Source organism: Mus caroli, unplaced genomic scaffold (genome assembly GCF_978045245.1).
Source record: "Mus caroli unplaced genomic scaffold, Mus_caroli_1 scaffold_15, whole genome shotgun sequence".
Classification (NCBI taxonomy): Eukaryota; Metazoa; Chordata; class Mammalia; order Rodentia; family Muridae; genus Mus; species Mus caroli.
The window spans coordinates 98,027,160-98,039,170 of record NW_028227270.1 but is presented as its reverse complement, the minus strand read 5'-3'; the positions used below and the strand labels follow the sequence as shown (position 1 = coordinate 98,039,170).

Below are 12,011 nucleotides of genomic sequence, written 5' to 3'. Positions count from 1 at the left end.
CATCTCAGGGCTCCCATCCCTGCTCATCAGCCCTGAAGCAAGAGATCTTATGAACAATAAACACAGAAGGAGGTCACATACAAACAGGCATAGCCAGAAAAGAAACATTCCTTCCTCCAGCAAATTGAAATACAGAAGTTTCAAACACATTAGAACCATTCCAATAAAATTTGCATTACCCCAGGCCCCTCCCGCCACCTGGCTTAAGGGGGAAAGATCAGTGCAACTACCATTCACCCCACATAACAACCATACATATAAGGGGCACTGCCCAAGGTGGAAGGGAATCAGGAACACTCCTACAAAAAGGAAAGAGGGGCCCATCTAGGTTGGGAGGGTATAGTGCCATTGCCCTTGGATATACTGGCAGGCCACACCCCTCAAATCCAGGTAGTATTAGTTTTAGTAGATACAGCTGAACACAATCACTCATCAGTGAAATATTTTGAATCATCTGAAAACATAACAATACCTTTAGCTGAAGCAACATTGAAAAAAGGCAATTGTAGTGACGCATTAGATGTAAAGAATTGAGCAAACACTTGAATTCGTCAATGACATGGGTTTCAGGAACACAGCCCCAACGTAGCTCTTCAGTTCTCACTAGCTGGAGCATTCCCAGCCACAGAACATCCACGTCCTCACAGCTCTGCTTGTTTTGAATTGCTCTGGTCAGCCACTCCGGGACCTGCAGCTGTTGTCGATGATCCTGAGGAAACACAAACAGACCCTCTCTCCCAAACCAATTGAGAGTGCTCCTCTTACCTGATTCAGCACCTCATTAACTCTCTGGAGTTCTACAAGACCTTCAACACGGGTGGGCAATGATTTCCACACCCTATGGCAATCTGATTCACCTGCTCAAGCACCTGCACTGGATATCCTGTCTGTTGTTGTGCAAAGCGACCTTGGCCAAGCAGCATATCCCTGTCCCATGCTGGATTTCCTGCAGCAATGTTAGCCACTGCCTGTTCATTTGTAAATTCAATATGGAAGGCTTCCCAATCTAAATACTGCCCAGGTGAAAGGCATGCCTTTACCAAGCCTGCCCAATCGGACGGTGTCATACAATGTCTATTCAAGGCCTCCACTTGAGCCACAGTATAGGAGGCAGTTAAGCCTTACGTCCGCACGGACTCAGCCAAATTCCTGATTACTTTGAAATCTAGAGGCTCATGATATCTCTGCCCTGCTTGGTCAATGAAAACAGGACATCCCAGCAAGGAGAGCCTAACTTCTTTCCAGAGCTCCGGACAGAAGGTCCGCCCATAACCGGCTGACGAGGAGGCATAGGAAGGGGGAGCAGAAGCTAATTCGCCTTCCTCCTCTGCCTCGGCTCTTTTATTTTGTCCTTTCTGACCACCTGATAACACTGTGTCTCCTTTCTTTTTCCTTTTTCTTTTTAAGCCCTTCTCCTCTTCTGACATACTTTCTTGTTGCTCCGTAAGGATTTTCTGACCTGTCTTGACTGCCTGACAATTCAAACAGTAACAGAGTCCATATATCAGAACAAACAAGACCAAAATTATCAGACCTACCCACAAAGGGTCAATGGGAGAAAAAAGCATAACTACACAGCGAGGATCTATTGATCACTACACTGAGGTTATCATAGTTCCTTAACTTGTCCCCAAAACCATGAATCTTAATTTGTCCCAAAGCTGTGAACCTTAACTTGTCCCAAAGCCAGGAACCTTATCGTTACCGCCAGAGAGGAAACAGAACGTCTCCCGTTTTCCTTCTGTCCCTAGGAGAGCTCTGAAAGAGCTTATTTTCATTTTTCTCTTCTTATATTTCTTATTTTACTTATATTTCTGCGCATGCCTTCTTTTTCATTTCTCTCTGTTTCTGATATGCTTCCCTGGTGCTCCTGCAAAAGTTGCTACCCTTATCAAGGCAAGCAACAATTACCGGACCTACTGCGTAAGAAAGCATACCTCTCAGAGACTCACATTAATTTCTTTTTACTTACTGGTACCACTGTTCCCCAGCTGAAGAGTTCTGAATCCACGCCGGATCCTTCTCAGCAGTCTGTTTTACAGGAACACTTTATTAACTGCTCCTTACCCGTGATGCAGTTCTGAATCCTCCCTGTAACAGGGGGTCTTCGCTCATGCCTGAAGATGTTAATTCCCGGGTTTCGGCACCATTTGTGGGACGCCTGACTCGCCAGCAAGAAAGACACCACAATAGGATCCTTCTGCACACGTTTATTGGGCTGCGCATTGACTGTAGGCGAAAGACTCTGAGCCCTGGGCCTCTCACTCTTATATACTATCAGTTCCCATCCATTCACAGCAGGCCACATCACCTCACCAGGTACGCAGCTTCAGCTAATCAGGGCAGCAAGGGCATATCTCCACCAAAATGGCTTCGCCAGTAACCTGGTACACCTGCACAGCTCTCACTATGTTTGTGGCTAATATGAGGAAGTCAGGTGTAAGTCATACGACTTAGCTGCAGTCCCTGGCGCCTTCTTGGGACTGATGCCACACCTGCTCCCCACAACCTTCATTTTTTATTAGTACAATGAGCTTCTTAAGGGATAAGTTTCTACAGGTCTGCAAATAGGATCTGGAAAGGCACATAAGGCAATGCATAAATATCATGGCTTGGAAATTGAATGATGGAGTTAATTGTTTGAATTTCTCATAGAAAAAATTTAGTGATGGAGGACATAAAGAACTGCGTTCTGTGAAGGCTGAGAGGCATCAGTTTGGTGCTCGTATCCAATTGTCATCATCATCATCATCATTTCCATGTGAGTGGAACCAAGAACAGAAGGTCCAAGAACAAAATTAGGCATCCGCAGCAAAGAATTCTGTATTTACATAATATACTCTACATTTCATTAAAGAAAACAGAAAACACACAGGCATTAACTATGTCCTGTTTACTTCCTTAGGCTTCTCAGGTTTTTCCTACTTTTAGCCATGAAGATAATTTGGAGTGATCTCATCCAGAGAATAATTTTCATTTCAATTACTGGATTTGGGGTTTTAGGAAATATCATATTATTTGTGAAACATGTATATACTTTTATCATGGGTTCTGAGAACAAAAATATACATGTAATTTTCATCCACTTGGCTTTTGTAAACACAATCATTATTTACTGTATAGGGGTCAGAAACATAGCCACAATTTTTTACATCAGAAACTTCCTAGGTGATGTTGGTTGTAAAACTATAATTTATCTTAGAAAGGGTTGCCCGTGGCCTCTCCATCTACACCACCTGTCTCCTCAGCGTGGTCCAGGCTGTCACCATCAGTCCCAGGACCACACTGTGGAGAAAGCTCAATCCACAGACAGCATGGCATGTTCTTGCCTTTCTCTTCCTCTTTTGGATCTTTGATTCCCTCATAAGCTCCAATTTGCTGTACTATATCACAGCAGGCAGTACCATGACTAGGTCTATATTTGGGATGTTTACAGGGTATTGCTATATGCTACCATCAATGTGTCAATGGCTCTCCATCTATACAAACATCATGTCCATGTCCTCTATCTTCACAGGTCCATGTCTGCAAACAATTCTAGGCCAGAAATCAGAGCTACACAGAAGGTTCTCACACTCATGACACGTTTCCTTTTCTTTTATTGGACAGATTTCATTTTCTTCTTATATATAGTTTCCACAGAAACAAATCATTTCACAATACCAAACATGAAAGCATTGTTAGTATTTAGCTATGCTGGTCTCTGCCCTTCTGTCCTGATTACCTGGGATGTCCATATTGCTAAAATCTGCAGTGTCTCCTGAGAAATAATAAATTTCTTTTCATATCAGATCTATATGATCTAATGCTATATACACCAAAATGGCTTTGTCTTGCCATGCTAATGTATCATAACAATATGTTGCTTAGGAAAATAGATTTTTTTTTCTTTACACGTAGTTGTTGCTAGGTAACTGATGAATGGAACAGGCTCTAGGAAGTGGGCAGGAATGCTCATTTTCCCACCATCACACCATTAGTAACACATAGTTTAGCTTGCTGTATCACTCATAGGGAAATACAAGAGGACATGCACTCACACTCAATTAGAATTTTATTGTTCCACATGATAGATTTTATGCTTATAAGGACCCACAAACATCTCTTGCATTCGTGTCTCTTCTACTGTTCATTCATGTTCACTGACTCCACTATTTATTTGCAAAGCACTCACTATGTGCAAGAGGCTGTTCTAAACCAACGAGCAAGTTTAGAAGAATGCCAGGAAGCATCCATTATCTGAAAGGTCTCTCACAAAGCAGACATGACCAGGGACAAAAGCAAATTCACTGAACATACCAAGAGCTTGGTATTACATGGTACCAAACAATAAAGACCTGGAAAGAATATACACTGTATATGAATTCTACACACATTAAAGACATTGACATGTGGTTGTGATTGCTAAAGAAACTCTAGTTTATGCTGGACATGCATGTTATTACCCACTAGACATATGTATCTGACTCCAGTCCCTGAATAAGTTTTCAGCTGACTTTACTCAGATTCCCCAATACAGAAATGTACAACATGACCTTCTACATCTTATGATATGACTAAACTGCCACTTTTGTTTCTGTAACATTTTTTTATGCAGAGATCCAAATATTGTTTTCAGTTGCCTTATCCACTTACACTCACAGCATAGACAATTATTGCTTGTTTATGTTCAGACTTAAGGTTTACCTGTGTTTTTTACCTTAAAATAAAAAACTTTCCCATACTCTTTCCTCACATTTGAGGTTGTGCTTTTATTTTTAGGTTGTTTTCCTGTTAGCAGCTATTCAATAAATCTTTTAATTACAGTTGAGACCCCAGACTATTTCCCCAGGATAGTTGCCAGAGAGAGCAAGTCCAAGGTGGACTTGAGTCCCCAAAACATAGACTACAATTGCCCAAAATTCATAAATTGAAAGCAAAAACATATGTGCTTCTGAAGCCTGGACTGATTGTGAGATGTTGTGTTTTGTTTTGGAGTCTCGACATTTGGAGAGACAAATGTAATAAGAGAAACAATTGTAGACCCAGGTTCAGGGACAAAGTTAATACCCATTATACATCTGGATTTGGTGTATGAATGAAAGTGGCCACCACATGTCCTAGTGAATCTGGTCTTCCCTGATTATGCTCTTGTATGGTCCCTTTCTATTGTTCTATGTTGTCTGTTATATTTATGCTTCCATATTTTGTTGCAGAGGTTAGATTCAGGCTGAGAGCACAGTAAATCACCCCTGAGCTGCATGCTGTAACATTTTCAGGGGTTTCTCAAGGCATACTACTCCTTCTGACTGCTTCTACACTTGCTCTCCCCCGGGCTTGCTTTATTTTCATACCTCACTGAAGCTTACTAGACCCTGGAATATCAGGCATTTCTCTACATCCTTCCATTTGGGATCTTTTCCCATCATTCTGCTTCTAAAGGATGTCATTTTTCCTGCTTGCTTTATCTCCAGAAAGTATACCAGAAGACCCAGCAATACCTCTCCTGGGCATATACACAGATGTTCCAACTTGTAATAAGGACACATGATCCACTATGTTCATAGCAGCCTTATTTATAATAGCCAGGATCTGGAAAGAACCCATATGTCCCTCAGCAGAGGAATGGATACAGAAAATGTGGTATATTTACACAATGGAGTACTACTCAGAAATTAAAAACAATGAATTCATGAAATTCTTAGGCAAATGGATGCATCTGGAAGTTATCATCCAATCACAAAAGAACACACATAGTATGCACTCACTGATAAGCAGATATTAGCCCAGAAACTTAGAATACCCAAGATATAATTTGCAAAATACATGAAACTCAAGAAGAAGGAAGACCAAAGTGTGGATATTTTGTTCCTTCTTAGAATGGTGAACAAAATACCCATGGAAGGAGTTACAGAGACAAAGTCCGGAGCTAAGACAGAAGGAAAGACCATCCAGAGACTGCCCCACCCAGGGATCCATCTCATATATAACCACCAAACCCAGACACTATTGCATATGTCAGAAAGATTTTGCTGACAGGACCCTGACATAGCTCTCTCATGACATAGCTAGAGAAAGTATCCAAGAAGCTTTTAAAGGAGCCTGCAACCCTATAGGAGGAACAACAATATGAACTAACCAGTACCCCCCAGAGCTGCGTCTCTAGTTGCATCTGTAGCAAAGGATGGCCTAGTCAGCTATCAATGGGAGGAGAGGCCATTGGTATTTCGAAGATCATATGTCCCAGTACAGGGGAATGCCAGGGCCAGGAAGCAGGAGTGGGTGGGTTGGGGAGCAGGGTGGGGAGAGGGTATAGGGGGCTTTGGAATAGCATTTGAAAGGTAAATGAAGAAAATATCTAATAAAAAATGTTTGATTAAAAAAAGAAAAACTTGTATTTTATAATAATAACAATAATCATAATCATAATAAAGATGACTTTGGAGCTGGGATATGAGTCCCTCCTTCAGACCCAAGAATGGCTGTTTAAAATTTTCTGCTAAAATCTCTGTCTTGTGTCAGAAAGCCATCTGACTGTGAGACAAAGAGAAAACAAAGCAACCCCTGCCGAAAAGCCACTTTGTGCATTAAGACAGCTAAAACATAAAGTTTCTCTACCTCAATATTTGTAAGTTTATTAAACAGTTTTAAAATCTGCAAATAAAACAGAAACAACCTGATTCTAACATTTCCTGAATTCCTGTAGGTGTCTGTCTGTTTTTAAAGGTTTCTGTTAAATGGCCTCTAGGTTACAAATGCTCTAGGTTACAAATTCTTACATTATCCTTCAAACGACTGACTTTATTAAAAATAAAAAACAAAAAAACTAAGCTTTTCAGGTTGTCTGCCTATATCTGTAGACATGCACAAACTGGTTATGAAATAAAACACTCTATTTCAAGTCTCTCAGTAATCACTCCAGATCTGCCAGTCTAAAACAATATGAGCTAGAATTGTTAAATGTTAATAGTTCTTCAAATAGAAGAAGATAGCCAAGGTCATTTAACATTACCTAAGTATCCAGTTTCCCCTCTCAGCTGCTTTGGCCTGAATTCCATGAAGCCTGAAGGTTTTATCAAAACAAAACAAAACAAAACAAAACTATGGTATACAAGCTAAAATGGAAGGAAAAGGCCAGGGGCAGGGGGTGAGTTCACTTATGCATCAAGGGGAGAACTGTTATATATACACAGGGCAAAGTTCCATTATTGACTAACATCCCCTAATGAGATTTTTCTTAAACAAATGGTAAATTAATTTGTTATTGCTATATCTCATGTCATTTAAACTTTTAATCAAAAGGGATTTATATAAAATTAGGATGAAAAAAGTATTGCTCTTTGACTTCTTCCACATTTTTCAATTCTTATTTAGAAAAAAAGAAAAAATGTCCCCCATTCAATATTGTGGATATTCAAAGTCTTGACAAAATGTAAACTTAAATGTAAACATAAGGACCCTGCCCAAATATGGATGAGTAGGACACTGGAGAATTGTCTGCCCCTCTTTGCCTTATCAATATAGGCCAGTCTTTCAAGTTCTTCATCCACAGGAAGTCCCTCAGATCTTCTGGGTCTGGCAGCTAAAGCTAATAAAGCCTTGGGTGACAAAAAAAAAAAAAAAAAAAAAAAGATTTTAATGCTCTCCTGTGTCAAAGACCAATGACTTCTGCCCAAAGACCACTGTGTAGGAAGCTAGGGTTACCATCTAGGTAAGTCTCTGTCATTTTAATGGTTACAGAGGCCTTTTGGTTTTTTATTCTTCTCCAAATTTGTCCTTCTCAGATTTCTGATAGAGATAATGGCTAGCTCCTACTTTATTAGTTTGACAACAGCAAGCACAGATGCAGCTGCCTGGTCAGTCTATTCCATGTGTTTAAAAAAATCAGATTTAATGAGGTTTTCTTTGTCTATAGCTATTGTGTCTCCAGTTTAAAAGGTAGGCTCAAGAGGCCAAGGGGAGAGGCCCCACGTCTTAAAGAAGAGTAACTACCACTGTGTTTCATCACCATGCCCTCTGACCTGGCCAGGAAGAAGGGAGCCAAGAAGAAGGAAACTGCCAAAGCTCCATTGCAGCCCAGTAGGAAACATGAAGAAAATGGTGATGCTGTCATAAAACCTCAGGTGGCAGAGGAGAAAAAATAAGGAGACCAATGGCAGAGAGACCACAGGCAATAGAGAACTGGACTTGGTGACCAAGGAGCTAGAGGATTTGAGATGAAGAAAGCTGCTGCTCGATCTGTCATGGGCATCCTGGCCTCACACCCCAACAGTACTGACATCCACATTATCAACCTCTCACTCAGCTTTCATGGTCAAGAGCTGCTCAGTGAAAACAAGCTACAATTAAACTCAGGCCAGCATCATAGCCTCATTAGATTAGATGGAATTGGAAAGTCCATGCTGCTGTATGGTATTGGGAAACTTGAAGTGCTCATGCCTGAGCACATGGGCACATACCATCTGATCCATGAGATGAATCCTAACTAAAAATCATCCTTGTAGTGTATGATGGAGGTGGACACAGAGTGAACAATGCTGAAGAGAGAGGCTAAGCAGTTTGCCCCTGAGGATATAGAGCTTAAAAACTTCATAGCACTCTATCAACATCCAGAAGAGCTGGACACTGACAACACCAAGATGAGGGCCTCAAGCATCTTATTACCAACTGGGTTTCATACCTACCATGCAGCGCAAGAATCTGAAAGACAATGTGGTGGCTTGCAGATGAGAGTTGCTTTATTATTATCTCTCCCCCTTTATTCAGTCCTTTATGCTGCATCTGGACAAGATTACCAACCACCTGGACATGCACACTTGTATGTGGCTGGAGACTTTCAGGTGCATCCTAGTCCTTTTGTCCCATTCAAAAGACTTCCTGAATGAGGTCTGTACCAATATCATCTAAATCCACAACAAGAACTGTAGTATTGCACAGTAATTAAGATCAGTATGAAAAGACACCGCTGGAGCTGGAACACAACCAGATGGAGAGGTTTCACTGGGAACAGGACCAGATACTACACATGAAGAACTACATTGCCAGGTTTGGCTAAGGCAGTGCCAAGCTAGTCAGGCAGGCTCAAAGCAATGAGAAAACACTACAGAAAATGATGGGAGTAGGACTGACAGAAAGGATTGTGAGTGACAAGATGTTGTCAATTTTATACTCACCATGTGGTAAGATCCCACCACCTGTCATTATGATGCAGAAGGTGAGCTTCAAATATGCAAAAGACAGGACTTGCATCTACAATAATTTAAAATTTGGCATTGACCTTAACACATGAGTGGTTCAGGTACAACCCAGCAGTACAAAGAAGTCCACTCTGTTGAATCTGCTAACTGAAGATCTTCTGCCCACAGATGGAATGATCTGGATGCATTCTCATGTCAAAATATGGTGTTTCTATCAGTATTTACAGCAGCAGCTGGGCCTGGACCTTTCACCATTAGAGTACATGATGAAGGGCTACTTAGATATCAAAGAGAAAGAGATGAGGAAGATCATTGGGAGATATGGCCTCCCTGGGAACAGTAGGTGAAATCAATCCAGAACCTGTAAGATGGGCAAAAGTGCTAAGTGTGTCTCTCCTGGCTGACCTGGCAAAACCTTTACATGCTCTTTCTGGACAAGCTTACAAATTATCTGGGCATGGTGACCATTAATGCTCTGGCAGATGCTACCCATGTGTTTGAGGGGTTTCAGACTCATCCAGTAGGTTGCACAGGAGATTTGGGTCTGTGAATAGCAGACAATCACCAAGAGGCCTGGAGAGATCCTAGCCTACAAGGAACACCTCAAATACAAGCTGGTAGATGAGGAGCCCCAACTCACCAAGAGGACATACAACGTGTGAGCACTCAGCCAGGCTTGAGTCAAGAATGCCACCAGGAGACTGCCAGCTGACACCTGACCAGCCACTCAGGGCAGGATTCTGGGACTGCACATCTGTGTTGCTGCAATATTGCTCCTAGCCTCTTTGCTCAGCCTGCCTTGGCTGCATCTTATCTCCAGCTGGACAGGACCTGTCCATGTTCCAACCTTCTCCCATTTGGGTCTGTCTGTCTGTCTGTCTGGATTCAGTTGGATGTTCCCTCCAGACTCTTGCTGGTTAATTTCCCTGAAAGATGCAGCAAGGGGTAGCTGGATTAATCTAAGGCCTGGTCTCACCCTGGAAGTATTCAGGAGCCTCCTTTTATGGGTTTAGTGTTTCTTGATGTTGTAGAAATACCACCAGTTTATCACTCCCGTTCCTTATTGTTTCTGGTTTTCAGCTCTGGGTCAGGGCATTAGTCCTGGTCAATATATTAATAATTGTTTAACAGTTTTTAACAGTGTAGATCGACGTATCATCTACCAAGTGTCTAATAAAGAAAGAGTCCCTTCAAAAAAAAAAAAGCAGATTCATACACTTTACCCTACAAACAGCCTTCACATTAAAAGAGAAATTCTAAAGGTTGTGAGAGCCTAGGAAAATAATTAAAAATGAAATATATAAGTGTCTAAAGATATAAAAATGTAAATAAATTACGAGTGTCTAAGAAAGTAATTTAATGTATATAAATGCAAGTTGTAAAGATCTGAGGATACAAAAGCCTGAGTAAATGGTGAGAGTCTGAAAGGGTAATTTAAAATATGTAAAGGCAAGTTGCAAAGGCCTAAAAAATTATCTAAGGTATATATTAAAACATTTTCAAATGTTTCAGATTTCCTTTTCTTTTACTGTTATACTAAAACTTTAAAAGTTCAGAGTTTTAACATTAATAAAGAGTTTAAATTTTCCTATAAAATATTTAACTTTAGCATTTGTTCCTAGTCTGTATTTGTTCTAGCAGATTTCCAAGCAACCAAAGACTGTAAACTGATCCAAACACACCAGCTTCAAATGGTCCTTCAAAACTAGCAAGTCCAGGACTTACTAAAGGCCAATGTAACCCAGACCATCTGAATAAAATTCTTACAAGCTTGAGTCCCAGTTTTGAACCAACACTCCAGACAGCTCCACATTTTCCTGATAACTTCAACTGATCTAACAGAATCTAGACAGCAGAACTCATGTACCATGCCCACTCCCAGCCTTTGACCAGCAATCCATTTCTCCTGGGCCCTGAAAATGACATCCTAATTTCAGCTGAGTTTCAAAAGAAAGTACACTGTCCCTTATCATTAACAAAAACCTAGAATGTTAAATCCAAAGGAAATTAGTTCTCTTTACCAAAGGAGTCACTTCCCTTCTCTCTGGCAAAAGGGACAAAGAATAATCTATGATGCTATTTTCATACCAAAGCTCAAAAGCTACTTTTGATTATGCTGTTTATCAAGGGAACAGAACCCCAAGGCAATAACTAAAACTGAAGAAATGCAAAATTTAAACAATTACAAATATTGATGACTAGGCTCTTGAGAATTTAATCTGAAAACAATATTTATTTACAGTATTCTCAGGACAAATCAGTAGGTTTCTTCATGATGTCCTCACACACATACGTCAGGTGCTTAGCTCATGTTCTTCCCCCGTTAGATGCTCTAATCCACTCTCTGTTCTCAAAGCATGAACACACAATGTCTAAATAGAAGTCACATTGACTATTTCTCATCTCTCAAGTGTTTACAGTTTTCTTTCTAGTAGGATGGACCTATAAACATGAAATCCACATTTTCCCTGTAAATGATTGAGTTTACTTTAAAGAATAATTGAAAAGAAATTGCAGTTTGACAGGATGAACCTTTAAATCAAAAAATTCAGGAAGCCTCATGAAGGTTATATATCAGTATTTCTGCATACAAGCATATATAAAGAAATTTTTAAAAATCAAAAATAATGAACAAAACCTTCAAAGTGCTCTGGGTGAAACAAGAGGTTATCTATAAGGAAACAAATGTTTCTAAATATCACTCATAAAGATAGCATGAAACTGAGACAGAACTCAGTTGATCATCTCTCTTCCAGAAATACCTCCTTTGACTGATGGTACAGAATGGCAAGTTAGGTCTACAGAAAGTAGTGTCATATGTACCAAATATTCCCC

The 12,011-nt window shown here is 40.4% G+C and overlaps 2 pseudogenes; both read left to right on the top strand.

Moving 5' to 3' along the window:
• Nucleotides 1–2,884: 2,884 nt before the first annotated feature.
• On the top strand, nt 2,885–3,764 carry LOC110308602 (putative vomeronasal receptor-like protein 4; annotated as a pseudogene).
• A 4,224-nt stretch (nt 3,765–7,988) lies between these two features.
• On the top strand, nt 7,989–9,838 carry LOC110308468 (ATP-binding cassette sub-family F member 2 pseudogene; annotated as a pseudogene).
• Nucleotides 9,839–12,011: the final 2,173 nt, after the last annotated feature.